Genomic DNA, 17,097 nt, shown 5'->3' on the forward strand with positions numbered 1-17,097 from the left:
GTTTCAAAGCATATTGGATATGTCAGAGGTAAGGTTCCAGGTCTGCACTGTTTGCACTACTTACATTTTTAGTGGAAATGAGCTGATAAAAATAAAGGTAAAGTTATTCTAAAGTTGGTAGCTGAACAGGAAAGAAAGGTGGGCTGGGCTACTTACTTCTGTTCCATGGGGCGGGGTGGGGGGGGGGGGTGTGTAAATTGTGAAGTAAATTTATACAAAGCCAGGTAAGTCTGAAGTTTACTCTCTTCAAGAATGGATATTCTGACAAAAAAAGGTTATAACCCCGTGTGTTGGTATAGGTAATACGAAATGTTTATGGAGTGTTAATTTTGTATTAATCTATAATCATTGTTCAGTGATCAATATGACAATAATACATTTACTGTCAGGAAACTTAAACTTCCATATGGGTCATATTGCCACTAGAATGATTAAAGCTTTGTGCTGAATGTCTGATATGGTTCCAAGGCTTTTTAATATTAATTTGTGGGTGTGTAGTCTGGTTTCTTTAGCTGAAGAGAAAGTTGTATTTAATCCTCCACACTGATGCTACTGAATATGTGTAGATATTGTCTATACAACAGTTTTAGCTGATGTTTGAATGGTGAACATGTAATTAAGAATATGCAGACCACAGAAAGGGCCTGATCACTACCTGACTTCCACATGGGTGGTGGTGGTGGTGGTGGTGGTGGTGGGAGGGGGGGGTGAGAAATCGGCAGACGATTCATTAAACTAAAATAAGTTTAAGCTTTCCTTTTCATACATTTTGGCCTTGGAAGCTGTGTTCATATCATTAAGGTGGCAATGTTGTCTTTAAAACGGTTAAGAATGCTGATAAGATTGTTTAGGATAATTTTTGCATTGCATACCAAGCTAAGTCCATTATTGATCATATAAAATGCTGTTGAGAATCATAATTTGTTGGGATAACTGTTACTTGATTTGACCATTTCCTGGTGTCTGCAGTGAGGTGAGGTGTGCAAGTATGTACCAAGAAAAATTGCGAGACAGCCTAAGTTCTCAGAAGTTACTGGGACTACCAGGTTTGGCTCTCAATAACACCATCCCTAGGCCCCTATGCACTTTAATGTATAGACAATCAGGTATATCAATACTTCCATACTAGAGCTGTCAATACCTCAACTGTGAATTTGTGTGGACTGTTTTCTTTGAAGACAGCACCAGCTGTTGCCTAAAAGCAAATACACATTATCTAGTTACTGATGGCTCCAGCTCTCAAGTATTGACATTTGATTGCCTGTATGTGAAGTGCATCGTGCTTGAGCATGCTGTTATTGAGATGCTGAAACCAGTTGTTTATTTATTTAAACTTCAAAAAACATATGGCTATTTACCGATTGTCTTTGGTAAATATTTGTCTGGCTCCTTTCCTGTACCCACAGTGGATAAACAGACTGGGGTATGAAAAGGATGCTATCCAGTAAAGTCTGACAGGATTGTCATGACCCACAGCTACTAAAATTCGCTGTAAACAGCCAAAATCAGTTCTGACCAAGTTATTGGATGTAAACTGTTTTTCCCTCCACCTTATAGTTACAGTGGCTTGCAGAGTGTATACATAGACAGATCCTTAGCTGAAAGAGATTGAGATAGCATTTTACTCATCTTTGTTTAAGAGATCTCAATTTTACACACTTTTTTTCAAGAAAGTTTCTATATGTATCAACTATAAAATTTTCATTACATTTAAAGAGATTTCAGTTGGATATGTGTTGAACCTATTTGGAGACTGGCAACTTCAGTATTTTTGAAGTTATATTAAATGTATATATGATTAGGAAACTTGGGAAATGTTGCTTTAAAACAGTTACTCAAATAATTGTTGATTCATCACTCAATTTGGGTGACAGCCTCTAATTCGTGATATTCCACACAAAGATACTTTAATCACCTGGAAATACTCTTACCTGCAACAACATTAAAGTGCTTTCTTGTTTGATTTTTTATTATTTTTGATTTCTCAAACTGATTACCTCTACTCTGATGTTTTCAATGTGGCTAAGGGGTCTTGCTGTAGCTCGGTGGTATAATACCTGATTGTGGATCCGAGGAGCTGAGTTTTGATTCTTGGTTACTCGTAGGATTTAAGTATCACTTAAAAGTGGATAATGTTTGTTACTGTAAATATGATGCACTGTGGTTTTGCAGTTCGTGTTAAACTTGGTCTTCCTGTAACTGTTTAAATCAACTTCAAGGCCAGGCTGGCAATGATACACCACTTTCAATAGGACTTGGACCAATGAATTATTGTGGTGTTAAAACCAACTTTACGGATCACAGCTTTACCTACGAGTTCTTAGGATAAACTTGGTTTGAAAATATTCTTTTCGGTCTTGGTTTTCTGTGGAGTGAGTAGTATTGGAGTGCCTTGCCATGACATGGCCCTGGGTATTTGACTCACTTCAGACTGGTACATCTGTCTGCTTTGGTGGGACAAAATGTGAGTTTGGTTTGCAAATATTATTCCAATTCATGGAAAAGATGGTGTTGCCTTATGTCCACAAATGGGTATGCCCTTGACAAAGTTACATGATACCACTGAAATAGTAAATCTGAAAATACTGTTGCATAACTATTTCATTATGGTAGACTTAATAATAAAATGCAACTGACTTTATTAATGAAAAACTTCCCTCATGTATTGTAAGTGGAAGAACACAGATTCATTTTGAAATCAATCAATTAATTAAAATTTGCCCATGAATATTGGTTTCCAGGTATTTAAGTGGTGTTAGTGTTTATACCTACTTGTCTTTTATTATGCATAACCACATTATGCCCAGAGACATAAGATGTTTTTATAGTGGAGCACTAATAACTTTTAAGGTGGGTTGTAAGACCACATTCTCATTGTGGACACAATAGTTGGAAGTATGTTCATTATGTGCATGTAGCCCATTTTGTTTTTGTTTTTCGTTCCCTTGTCTAGAACTGTGCATAAAGAAATACCAGGGCTGTGACATAATTTCTAGATGCTTTCAGTATTAAAGTGCAGCATTTTGTGCATTTGTGTGGTAAATGACAACTAGTGTAAATAATTTCAGTTCCAACTGAACCATATACAGGAGAGAGTGCAGAGATCGATGGTAGAGAATGACATTGCTGCTGTGCTAGCTGATTTTTTCAGAAGCCATGACACTTTTTGTAGACTAAAGTAGCCCCACAACATATTACATACATTAAAACTGTAGACAAAGAAGAAATGGTTATGTTAACTGGATTATCACAATCTTTAGGGGTGACTGAGTTATATTAAAGCATAATTGGTTTATGCAGAGACCATAGGTGACTATAGCATGTGCCTAACAGTGCATAACAGCATCTGCCTGTAAGTAGGTTGGTATTGAGAGAAATGAATGGTGCATACGTTTATGGAGAATGCGTCCCCTCCCTCCAAACCCTATTTTCTTCTGCGATGTTACGCTTCCTGTAGAGACTTACCTCTTTAGCACATTGATTTAACTGACTATGAAGTTGGTAAAAAAATGCCTACTGTAGAAAGCCTTCTGGATCTTGTGAACATCAGTCACTAGTATCTGCAGCACAAGTGCAATTAATAGCACACTTACACAAAGCGATTTAAAAGTAACCTTCATTCTTATAGAAGTGCTTGCTGTTACATCACGTTCCCTGAAATTAGTAAAATTGTGTGAAGGAAATACACTGACTTTAACCCAGGTATGTATGTTTAATGGGTTATATTCTGCAAGTTCTCTTTTTTTTTACTCTGTCAACTAAGCAACCAGTGGTTGATTTATGCTCAGACTTGAGGATGGCTGCATAGCTGACTCTGTGTAGTCAACAATATAAAATAAAAGGTCGGTTTAATACCTACAATAACAGCTGGTGTGGGAAATAGATATTCAAGAACTCACTGACAAGTTTGTGAATGCGATACTCGAAATGTACTGACAGTTTTATGAATTTGCAAGTGTGGGGCAAGGTTGTAGGGTGACAAATGCATGTGACAACTGTGTGTTTACACAATGAACATTATTTTTCGAAGAAAGTGGAGTGTCAGGCTGACATTGCAATGTTGTGTTATAAAACAGTATGTTAAATTATTTGTGGTCCTAGCCATGCTGAAACTTGATTGCCAGATAAGCAATACTGGCATTCAGTTTATATTAATTGAAACAACTAAAGGTATCATCCATTCGTAATTATTAAAGTAGCTGCTCACAAGGCATTTTTTCAGTAAAGGTGACAAGCAGCTGAAAAGCTTTTTAATATACAGTGTGCGTAACACATTGACTGCTGCACACATAGAAATGGATGTTTCACCATGAGGCCAGGCTATGGTATCTGGACTGAAATTGCACTGTGGCAGCAAGGCCTGGTGGCAGTCAATGGGTTACGGAAGAGAGCAGCCAAAACACTAAACTGAGTGTGGGATGTTGTGTATATGCAGTGACTATCAGTAGGCATAGATTGCTCTTAATTCGTTTCCTGACTGTTTCGTACTATTATCACCTCTAGGTTATCAGAATACTTGTAAGGGAATTATTGAAGTGCAGTTGTAAGTACAGGATGCTACACGATTTTTGCCTCTATGTCTGGCAGAAGGTGACTCAGTTGGTGAAGTTAATTTTATTTACATTAAATCTGCTGCCAACATAAAAGAATGAGTTGACAACTGCCCTGACTTGTGTTGCATGCCTTGTGAAATATACCAGATATTGTCAGCTGATATAGATATGTTCAAAGCTCTTCACTATTGTAGGGGAATAACTCTTCTTAGCAGCATGTTAGTCAGTACAGTAGTTAGTAAAATAATGGCTCATTCAGATGAAAGCTCAAGTCCTTAAACAAACAATTAGAGCTTGGCATTGCTGTTGGAAGTGAAATTGTACTCCAGCCTTACTTTCTGCTGGACATCTCAGTCTCCCACATACAAAATGGACCCATTACATGCCTTTCACAGTAAGCCATGCTATGCTTATGCCTTTCTGTAGAAAATCTAATTCCTTACACTTCTGGAGCAGACTGACCTCATTGCCGAGGTGACGAATAGGAGCTACAGACTATTATACACAATGTGCACCACCTTCCTCCCCTCTTACCATAACTTTAGCACAAACTGTTTTCCTGGGCACTGTTCTATTATATGAATGTAGTTCCCTGTTCAGGGGAGCCCCTGTGGTGAAGAGATATTGCAGGACACCTTAACACTGACAGGAGCTTTAGTGGTAGATAAAAGAACTTGTTTGATCTTAACCCTTTAAGTTTTCAATATGTTCAAAGCTAGTCAGAATGCTTGGGGGTTATTGTAAAGGCTTAATAATAACTTCCGCTGTAGAGATAAATGGTTATGGAGACTACCGACCCCATAGTTAACATCAAAATGGGGGAAAAAATTGAGTCATTAAGAAATCAAAAAATGATATAGCAATGGTTTTATGTTATGTGACAGTGGAGCAAATTAAACATTTCAGGGCCAAAGCAAACTCACTGCTTTTAGAAATTTTCCCACATTTACTTGTCCTAGGTGGCAGACAGCCATCAAATACCATTGATATTCTCTTCAAATTTTTAAAAAGATACTCAATAGTCTTGGCAATGAGTGTAATTGTTGTTCTGGTGCAATATGGCTTGCAGTGCCATTGCATGATGCAATTATGCCATTATGTGCACAGTTTGTCAGCAGACCTGGACAACGCCCAACTCTTTGGCATTAATGAAATTATTAGGTAAGTGTCTCCAACTTTGCCATAACCTGCAAGCATGTAACTGTAGACTGATCTCATTCCTTCCAACCTTTTCAAAAGTTTCTGAGAAGCTTATCTGTGATAGTACTTTATACATCTTCAGCAACTATAGTTGTATATATCAATATAATCAGCAACCAGTTGGATCTGTGATAGAATAGTGACTCATTTTTCTGAGCACAGGTTGTTAATTGCCTCTCAGTTCAAATCCCAATATGTAGAAGTCTTCAGGATGTGGAGTAAGTCAAATTACGCATTAACAGGCAAAATTAGTCTTGGCAGGCTGCTTCTGTAAATTTACACTATCAACAGATTATGAATAGTTTTAATCTAGTCATACTGATAATTACAGGAATTACTTGTGGACTAGTTTGGGAAAAAAAGTTACAGCCATTTCTTGTATACTACCCTGCTGCTGTTTATATCTGATATCTCAAGGTATTTACTTTACTTAGACTACCATCAGCTGTCTGTATATAAACAATGACAAGATCAGGTTAATAAGAACATTAGAGTTACCATGAATTTACATCCCTGAGGCCAAATGTTATAATACACTGTAGAAGAATGGCTGATGAGGTATTCTTTTACTTTGTATTTGAACATATGAAGGTCTACAATCTCCTACCAGTTGTCTATCAGCAAAGTATTGCACCAGAGTATAAAATTTCATTCTGACAGGGATGGATGGATAATCTACATGGAAATTATATTTACTTCTCATTTGTGGTTGTGAACTGCAGAGTCTATTCTGAATTCACTCTTATTATTAGGCACAAATACCATTGGTGAGTATAGGGGTTGGAATGTACATGTAAGAATTATTAGATTCCTGAAGGGGCTTCCTCAAGATGTTCAGTATTCAACATCACAGAATATTCCAATTGCATGCTCTTATATAATAAATACATTTTTCACATTAGCTGCATTACACCAGCAGATAATGCCACAGGGCTGTATTGAATAAAATTATTTAAAGTATGTTAGCAATGTCGTATGCAGATCATGAATTTTGGTAAGATGAAGGGTTAAACTGTTATTTGGGAACTCATTACAACCCTGTTCCACTATTCTGGTGTTGTTTGATATGAATGTGTTTGGGTGCTTTCAATACTCCTGTGTTGTCAGCAAACTTCACACCAAAGGACCCCCTAATGCCCTAGGCAAGTCATTTATGTAGGGCAAGAACAGGAGCGAACCAAGCAAGAAACCCTGTGGGATACAGTTTTGATGTTTCCAGACACTGAATTTGGTCTCTCCCTCATATCATTTGTTAATATGAATCTCTATCTTCCGTATAAGCTTCCATCAATGCAAGTACCACATAATTTTAGTTTATTAGAGTTTTATGACCCACACAATTAAAGGCTTTGGCAAGCTCACAGAAAATGCAAACGGGATGAAATCTTGTGTTATCAGATGAGTCAAACTGTCATCTTGTTACAGTGCTTCAACAGGTTTCCTACTTGTCATTTGAAGGCAAAGTGTCAGATTTTTGTCCAGTGTGTTCTTTTATAGTCTATGGACCACACACACTTCTGCTGGGGGCCAACGGGTGGGCCAATCACATGCTTCTGGAGGTGGTGTCATGGCTGGTGGTGGGAGGTGTGTGTCCAGGTGCCTAGTCTTGGTCCTGCCTGCGTCTGCTCCTTTCTCATGAGAATGTTTGTGATCAATTTTTGCTAATGGCACATTCCATGCAGAGCTCATTTCAAAAGTGCTGGACTTGTTGACAAGATCATCATGTACTCTTATTTCCATTGCCTCTTTGATAACTGAATCTCGGAAGATTTTGTTGACAGAGCATAGTACCTTTTTCTGCTCAAAAACAAACTCTGTCCTTTGTTGGTGCTGTGGTATGCCACTGTAGACTTGTCAGGTTAGTTGAGGTGTTCTGAGTAGCACTGTGAGATGCATCGCTGCATCTGGCTGATGTATTGTGTGTCATGGTCGTAACTGATGCTGAAAATGCAAAGTGCCTAGAGGCTGAGGTTGGTGAGGTAGGTTCTGTGAACAGATGATGGAATCGTCATGGGATCCCCCCTACCGCCAGGCATCACTAACCCATGTAATATGTGGACAAAACATCTGTAGTTTGGTCATATGGTAAAGAAAACCCACAATAATTCCTGTGCCACCTTAACAGCATACACGATAGTGTCAGGTTCGCCATGGAGGCTGAAGAAAATGGATGCCTACCATTCCTAGGTATTCTGGTAAAGATGGACCCTGATGGCACCCTGTGACATTCTGTTTACAGGAAGAATACCAACGTGGGCTTGTTCCTAAATGCCAATAGCTGCCACTATTCAGTACAATGCACAGTTGTGTTCTCCCCTCTGGTACATGGAACATATGTGTCAAGAAAAGTCTGCCTACCGAGCTATTGTATCTGTGCGAAACCTTTCATAAGAACTGCTATTTTGAGACACAGATAAGATGAACTCTCCAGCTGAGCAAGAAGAAGAAAGAAAACAATCCAGAAGAAGAAACAAAGTGCTTGGCAATTCTGTAAACAAGACCACCCACAGCCAAGATTGTAAGGATAATGGAGAAGCAAAACATAAAAACCATTTTCCGCTCGATAGTTAAAATCGAGGGTGTGCTTGGGTCAGTTAAAGCTCAACTAGGGCTATGGGCACCTGGCATCTACATTGGCCAGACACAGTGAAGCATCTCACAGTGCTGTTAAGAAAATGTAAGGAACATTTGCTTTAGCCAGACTGACTGTCTGCAGTGACAGACCACAGCATCATGAGAGAGGCAGTTGAAAGAAAGAGTGCATAATGATCATGTCAACCAGGGCAGCAGTTCTCAACTGAGCTATGCATGGGGTGTGGCGTTAACAAAAATACATCAGGAATGCTACGGGGTGAAAGTGGCAGAGGCAGCAAATGGAATAGATGGGCGGGACAAAGACTTGATGACCAAACCCCCCTTCTGCCCTGCCAGGGGGCTTCCCTCATCACTGGCCATGACATCTCTTCTGGAGGCACGCAATTGGCCCACACGTTGCACTCTTGGCAGAGGAGTATGAATTCCAGTGTCAACAAACGAACAAACTGGGTGTGAATCCGACGCTTCAACTAAGTTCATAAAATTATATATAGCTTTCTCCATAAAGAAATCTATACAGAAACCAAACTGAGGTGATGTTATAAGGTTATTCTCAGAAAGGTGGCTCAGTATTCTGTTCTAAGCACCCTTCTCAACAATTTTTTAAGGACACAGAAAGGAAGAAAGTGAGGTTACAATTAGAAGCCAGTTGCTTATCTTCACTTTCTAAATTGGTTACTTCCTTATACTGCATTTTGACTCAGTGATTAGTTACAAAGGTAACTTGAGGGGGTCACTACTAAGTATGTACAGGATTTTAGTTCTTTGGTTGAGATACCATAGTAGCCTGAAGAGTTACTCTTTTATAGGGAAATAATGACTTTTATAATCTAACAAATAATTCAGCAAAACGTCCGATGGTGGTATGTACAGTGCTTGTCTAAATAAATTTAATGGCTCTGCCTTTGACGGGCCTTTTGTTTTTCGAGGGGGGGAGGGGGAGGGGGACTTCACTGGCCCATGATTTGAATTTAATATCCTCTGTCTCACTGCAGTTGACATCAAGGAGTTGAGTGTCATTTGCATTCCCTAGTTTATTTATTAGCATTAGTCCTCTGCATTAAATAAGGCTCTCTGTTTTTAGCGCAATATACTTTGAACCCAGATGTTATCTACCTTTTCTTTTGGGTTTCTACTGTGGTTGTCCTTTACTCATTCTAAAGGAAAAACATGATTCATAACCTTGTAATAATATTTTGTAGGAAATAATTAAATTTATTGTCTGCTGTGGATTCTTTATAAACATGTTCTCTTTTTCATTCTGTGATCTCTCACTAAATAGTGTAACTGGTTCAACATTTAGAATTCTGTGAATATTTTCTTTTCTTTTTTTATTTAAACCTGATTTATGCAAATATCATGTAATTGGATAGATATAAAAGTGTGCTCGCCATATATATGGTGGCAGGAGAAAACATGTAACGGTTAAGTAAATGTATAAGTTTTTGAAGTCAGTGCTCCTTCTTGTGGCAGATGGGTCAAAAGAGAAGGAAGATGGATAAAGGAGAAGGACCAGCAGGGCTTAGGAAAATGGGGAGGGTTCAGAAAAGTCACCCAGAACACTGGGTTAGGGTAGACTTACCTGATGGGATGAGAAGGAAATTCTCATCCCATCCAGTAAGTCTCCTCTGACCCGGGGTTCTAGGTGACTTTTCTAAACTCTCCCCATTTCCTAAACCTCACCAGTCCTTTCCATTCACCACTATAGCCTCCTCTTCAACCGTTCTGCCAGAAGGAGGAACCACTGACTGCGAAAGTTTGCATATTTACCTAACCTTTATATGTGTTTTCTACTCCTGTTGCATGGTGAATAGATTCTTTTAGCCATCCTATTACATTATGATTTATGGAAATGATTTTCACTGACATTTGACCAAAGTCAGATAAACCATTTATTGAGGCTCAAGTCCATGTCATGGAAGACAGTTGGATTTAGAAATAAATTTTCATTCATTGTTGCACTGTGTCCTTTTCATGCTGAGTATATTACTGTGAGTACCAAACAAAAGTGTAACATCATCAACTCAACATGCCCTCGATCAGAGCTATATAAGATGAAATCGACATTGAAATATCCACATACAATCTTTAGTTTCTTAATGAGGTTTAAAATATTTCCTGTTGAAGGTTTGTAGACCATCAGAATCGCTATCTTGTATGTTTCCAGGTCTGTTACTGGCACACAGAGCTATTCAATGCACTTTCTGTTACAGCTAATCAAGAGAAATTATCCCATTGATATGTTTGTGACTGTCAAAGAATTAAATTGTGTAGTCAACAAAATTCTACTTGGTTGATGAAAATGTTATGGCATTAATGATGTACCTCTTGAGTGAATGATGTCTCACATTCATAACAGAAAACAAACTTTGCCACAGGAGTAAAGCTAAGCTCAGAATTGGGAATATAAAATGTCAGGTTAGAAAAGTGTCAGTACAAAAACTGTTCTTGATTTTAACAAACTTAAATTGTCTTTCAGATGCTTATAAAGGAAAATTTAAAAAATGTAATGACACAAGCATACTAATCCAGACTCCAAACTCAACCTTACCCGACATGGCTCAGGTGGTAAACAAACCGGCCTGTAACTGGCTCACAGCAAACTGTTTGTCTTTATCTCACAAAGAACCATGTTGTGAAACTTCAAGACAGTAATAATGAGTTGCTAGCATCAGAAGTAGGGAAAATGGTCTTACATTAAATGAAACCCTCTGCATATAACTCCCTGGGGTTTAACTGGATTATAAGTGAAAACTGAGTCAACACAGAAAATCTAATCAAGATTTCGCATATTTTTACTCCCTTTTGTCTTATGGAACCATCTTCTGGGACAGTGCACCTAAAGCAAGTGATGTTTTTATTCATAAGAAGCAAATAGTAAGAATAAGACGTAAAGTAGATAACCACGTATCTTGCAGAGGTCTCTAAGCATCTTGAAATTCTTACAGTCACTTGCTACTGTGTATATTCATCAATGATTTTTGTAGTTCATAAAAAAAAAACTAGTTTTCAACTGAATTGCGATTTGCACAATTGCAGTAAAAATAATTTTCATGTAGACTATGTCTTTTTTCTAACTCTCATTTTAAAGTTATGTATATTGATGCAAAGGTATTCAACAAGCTCCCATTTAACATAAAGTAACAAATTGGGAATCCCCATCAATTCAAACGAAAATTAAAAACATACCTCTTTCTACAACTTATCTGAGTACAGAGATTCAAAAATTGAAAAGTAGTGTTGGCTATGAGCAAATAGCAGTGTTCATTGGAAAAATACAGGATAAGCAGTGGTGCACTGTAAATAGGCTTTTGTTGTTTCGTATGTGGGTAATTACAAGATGTCCCATAAAGAATGCAATTTTTAATTTAATAATAAAACACATAATTTATTAGAAAATTGCTGGTATTATGTCAATATAAAACTCAATGATTGTGATTAAACATGGAACAAAATTTCAGGCAAATGACCTTCACGGATTCATCTGCACACATCCATTCTGTGGACAAAATTTTTGATGATTCTAGAGCAAAGTTCTGCTTGAATCTGATGCATGACATGTCTAATTTCTGCCTTTAGTTCAGGGATGGTTAGCAGATTGTTCACATAAACACAAGATTTGACGTATCCCTCGGAAAAAGTCACATGGTGTCAGATCTTACTATCTTGGTGGCCAGTTCAGATCACTACTGCAAGAGATGAGCAGTGAATCTTCCATTTAGAAACCTGTCCCATCCTGTTGAAAGTCACATGGTGTCAGATCTTACTATCTTGGTGGCCAGTTCAGATCACTACTGCAAGAGATGAGCAGTGAATCTTCCTCTTAGAAACCTCCCCATCCTATTGGAACAACATGTTTTCCACATTCAATTCTCACAATTGCGGCCATAAAATCTGTGTTATTGTATGGTGATATGATCATCAGTCACTTCACTGCTTTTCCAGCCTTGTGATCAAAAAAATATGGCCCAATTGGTCCACCAACCCATAACTCACACCAAACAGTGATTCATTCTGGATGCGGACACTTCTTGCAGACGATGAGGGGATCTGGCAGTTTCTTTACTCACATAACCATATAGCTGGAAGTGTCTCTCATCTCTGAAAATTATTTTCTTATGATAATCACTATCAACCTTGTGTTTTGTGAATACCCAATTGGCAAATGTTTGACATTCCAAAGGGTCCATCAGCTTCAGCTCTTGTGTTCCTTGGATTGTAAAAGGATGCAAATGCAGGTCTTTTGTTAAAATTCAATGCAAACTGCTTCTCGGAATGGCTAACTGTTGAGAATGGAAGCAAATTATCTTCATTGGACTTGTAATGACGCTCTCACTGACGACATTCTCTATCGATCCGTGAGAACAAGGATGTCCAGGAGATTGGATGTTCTGTCAATCTTGTATCTTCAAATTTCCTTACCAGTCTCTGTACTGTTGACACATTAGGTGCATTTTGCATCTTCAAACAGTCTCTGCATACCATTCACTGTACAGTACTTGAAATGCACTGGATTCATTGCTCCATTACATGTTGCTCCATTTTAGCTCATAACAATATGCACAAATTCCAACTGACAATGGTAGGTGGTAATCACAATATTAACAGATGAGAGTCACTAAACTTTCAGGTCCAAAAACCTAACAAAACTGAAGAGGCACTCAATTTAAAAATTGCATTCTTTATGTGACACCCTATATTTTCTTTGAAAAATATCAGCGTTAAAAGCAATTATTTACCTAACAATAAGAAATAAACATTAGTGATTTAATATAACTAAGAGGTTCCTGGGGTCTAGGAGTGACGTCTTTGACTGGTAATCAAAACATCGTTGGACCTGGCTTCGAATACAGCCGCTGCTTAAATTTTGAATGAAAATCATAAGCAGTGGTGCCCAAAGACTTCTGGCATAAGAAGTCACCATCATGCTGCTAATGACTTTGTCAAAGGAGGTGGCTGAATGGACAGAGGTTCAGGGCACTCTCTTGCCCTTGGGGTGGGAAACTGTCCATAAAAGGTGGAAGAATGAGCAGTGATCAACAGGATGAGGATGCAGAAGGCAATGGACACCACTGAATTAAAGACACATAATATGTATCTGAGGCCTGTAACTGAAAAAGTGTTATGGTGATCTCTCCATCAGCAAAAGATTCTGGACTAGTTCCCCATTTGTATCTCTGGGAGGGGACTGCCAAGTAAGGCAAGGATTTCTGGACAGATGAGTGTTGGGTCATATCAATAGCAGCAAAAAATGATGAAACAGATCATAGAATTCATTAGGAATAGGAAGATAGGGCAGAAAGTGACTTATTGTGAATAGTTCAGAGGTATGGTTGTTCACATCAGAATAACAGGAAACAAACACAGACAACAATAGTTTAGGTATACATGCCAACATTGCAAGCAGAAGATGAAGAGAGAGAGAGAAAGTATATGAGGGTATTAAGTGTGTAATTCAGTCTGAAGAGAGAAGAAAATCTAACAGTCATGGAGGATTGGAATGTGGTTGTAGGTGAAGGAATAGAATGAAGAATTATAGGAGAATATGGGCTTAGTAGTGGGAATGAGAGAGGGGAAAGACTAATTGAGTTCCGCTGTAAATATCAGCTAGTAATGCTGAATATAATTTTCAAGAATCACAAGAAGAGAAAGTATAGTTGAATACGGCCAGGAGATACAGGTAGACTTCTGTTAGATTACATCATAGTCAGGCAGAGATTCTGAAATCAGATATTGGATTGTACGGCATACCGAGGAGTGAACATAGACTCAAATCAGAATTTAGTAATGATGAAGAGTGTGCTGAAGTTCAAGAGATCAGTCTGGAAGAATTAATGTGCAAAGAACTGAAATACGGAAATACTAAGGAATAAAGAAGAAATGTGCTTGTAGTTCTCTTAGGCTATAGATACTGCACTAATAAATAGCTCAGTAGGCAGTTCAGTTGAAGAGGAATGAACATCTCTAAAAAGAGCAATCACAGAAGTTGGAAAGAAAAATTCAGACACACAGAAAGTAACTGCTGGTGAAACAATAGCTAACAGGATTAAGACTTCAATTGATTGATGAAAGAAGAAAGCACAAAAATGTTCAGGGAAATTCAGGAACACTGAAACACAAATCACTTAGGAATTGAATAAAGAGGAAGTGTAGGGAAACTAAGGTGAAATGGCTGCATGAAAAATGTGAGAAGTCGAAAAATAAATGATTGTCTGAGGGACTGACTCAGTATACAGAAAAGTCAAAACAACCTTGGTGAAATGAAAAGTAAGGGTGGTAACATTAAGAGTGCAATAGGATTTCTAGTGTTAAATGCAGAGGAAAGAGTGAGTAGGTGGAATGAGCATGCTGAAGGCCTCTATGAGAGGGAAGACCTGTCTGATGATGTGATAGAAGAAGAAACAGAAGTCGATAGTGAAGAGATAGGGGATCCAGTATAAGAATCAGAATTTACAAGAGCTTTGGAAGACTTAAGTTCAAATATGGCAGAAGGGATAGAAATATTCCATCAGAATTTCTGGAATGACTATTCACATTGGAGTGTAAAATGTATGACAGTGGTGATATATCTAAAAACAAAGATGATGTGACTTACCAAACGAAAGTGCTGGCAGGTTGATAGACACAAACAAACACAAACATACACTCAAAATTCAAGCTTTAGCAACCAACGGTTGTTTCATCAGGAAAGAGGGAAGGAGAGGGAAAGACGAAAGGATGTGGGTTTTAAGAGAGAGGGTAAGGAGTCATTCCAGTCCCGGGAGCGGAAAGACTTACCCTAGGGGGAAAAAAGGACAGGTATACACTCACGCACACACACACATATCCATCTGCACATACACAGTCACACCATTAGACAAAAAGAAAAACATCATCCACACAATTCCAAAGACTGCTAGAGATGACAAGTGTGAGAATTATTGTACAATCAGGTTAATAGCGCGTACATACAAGTTCTGACAAGAATAATATACAGAAGAGTGGAAAAGGACATTTCAAAATTACTAGATGACAATCAGTTTGGCCCTAGAAAAGGTACAGGCACCAGAGAGGCAGTTCAGCCATTGCAGTTGATAATGGAAGCAAGGCTGAAGAAAAATCAAGACATGTTCATAGGATTTATCACCCTGGAAAAAGTATTCAACAATGTAAAATGATACAAGATGTTCGAAATCCTGAGAGAAATAGGAGTAAGCTATAGGGAAAGATGGGTAATATACAATGTGAACAAGAACCAAGAAAGAACTACAAGGGAGGAAGACCAAGAACAAAGTGCTCATACTAAAAAGAGAGTAAGACAGGCATGCAGATTTTGCTCCTACTATTCAGTCTATACATCAAAGAAGCAATGACAGATATAAAAGAAAGCTTCAAGAGTGGGATTAAAATTCAAGGTGAAAGGATATCAGTGATAAGATTCACTGATGACATTGCTATCCTCAGTGAAAGTGAAGCAGAAGTACTTGATCTGTTGACTGGAATGGAGAGTCTAAATACACTCCTGGAAATGGAAAAAAGAACACATTGACACCGGTATGTCAGATCCACCATACTTGCTCCGGACACTGCGAGAGGGCTGTACAAGCAATGATCACACGCACGGCACAGCGGACACACCAGGAACCGCGGTGTTGGCCGTCGAATGGCGCCAGCTGCGCAGCATTTGTGCACCGCCGCCGTCAGTGTCAGCCAGTTTGCCGTGGCATACGGAGCTCCATCGCAGTCTTTAACACTGGTAGCATGCCGCGACAGCGTGGACGTGAACCGTATGTGCAGTTGACGGACTTTGAGCGAGGGCGTATAGTGGGCATGCGGGAGGCCGGGTGGACGTACCGCCGAATTGCTCAACACGTGGGGCGTGAGGTCTCCACAGTACATCGATGTTGTCGCCAGTGGTCTGCGGAAGGTGCACGTGCCCGTCGACCTGGGACCGGACCGCAGCGACGCACGGATGCACGCCAAGACCGTAGGATCCTACGCAGTGCCGTAGGGGACCGCACCGCCACTTCCCAGCAAATTAGGGACACTGTTGCTCCTGGGGTATCGGCGAGGACCATTCACAACCGTCTCCATGAAGCTGGGCTACGGTCCCGCACACCGTTAGGCCGTCTTCTGCTCACGCCCCAACATCGTGCAGCCCGCCTCCAGTGGTGTCACGACAGGCATGAATGGAGGGACGAATGGAGACGTGTCGTCTTCAGCGATGAGAGTCGCTTCTGCCTTGGTGCCAATGATAGTCGTATGCGTGTTTGGCGCCGTGCAGGTGAGCGCCACAATCAGGACTGCATACGACCGAGGCACACAGGGCCAACACCCGGCATCATGGTGTGGGGAGCGATCTCGTACACTGGCCGTACACCACTGGTGATCGTCGAGGGGACACTGAATAGTGCACGGTACATCCAAACCATCATCGAACCCATCGTTCTACCATTCCTAGACCGGCAAGGGAACTTGCTGTTCCAACAGGACAATGCACGTCCGCATGTATCCCGTGCCACCCAACGTGCTCTAGAAGGTGTAAGTCAATTACCCTGGCCAGCAAGATCTCCGGATCTGTCCCCCATTGAGCATGTTTGGGACTGGATGAAGCGTCGTCTCACGTGGTCTGCACGTCCAGCATGAACGCTGGTCCAGCTGAGGCGCCCGGTGGAAATGGCATGGCAAGCCGTTCCACAGGACTACATCCAGCATCTCTACGATCGTCTCCATGGGAGAATAGCAGCCTGCATTGCTGCGAAAGGTGGAT

Source organism: Schistocerca serialis, chromosome 4 (assembly GCF_023864345.2).
Source record: "Schistocerca serialis cubense isolate TAMUIC-IGC-003099 chromosome 4, iqSchSeri2.2, whole genome shotgun sequence".
Classification (NCBI taxonomy): domain Eukaryota; kingdom Metazoa; phylum Arthropoda; class Insecta; order Orthoptera; family Acrididae; genus Schistocerca; species Schistocerca serialis.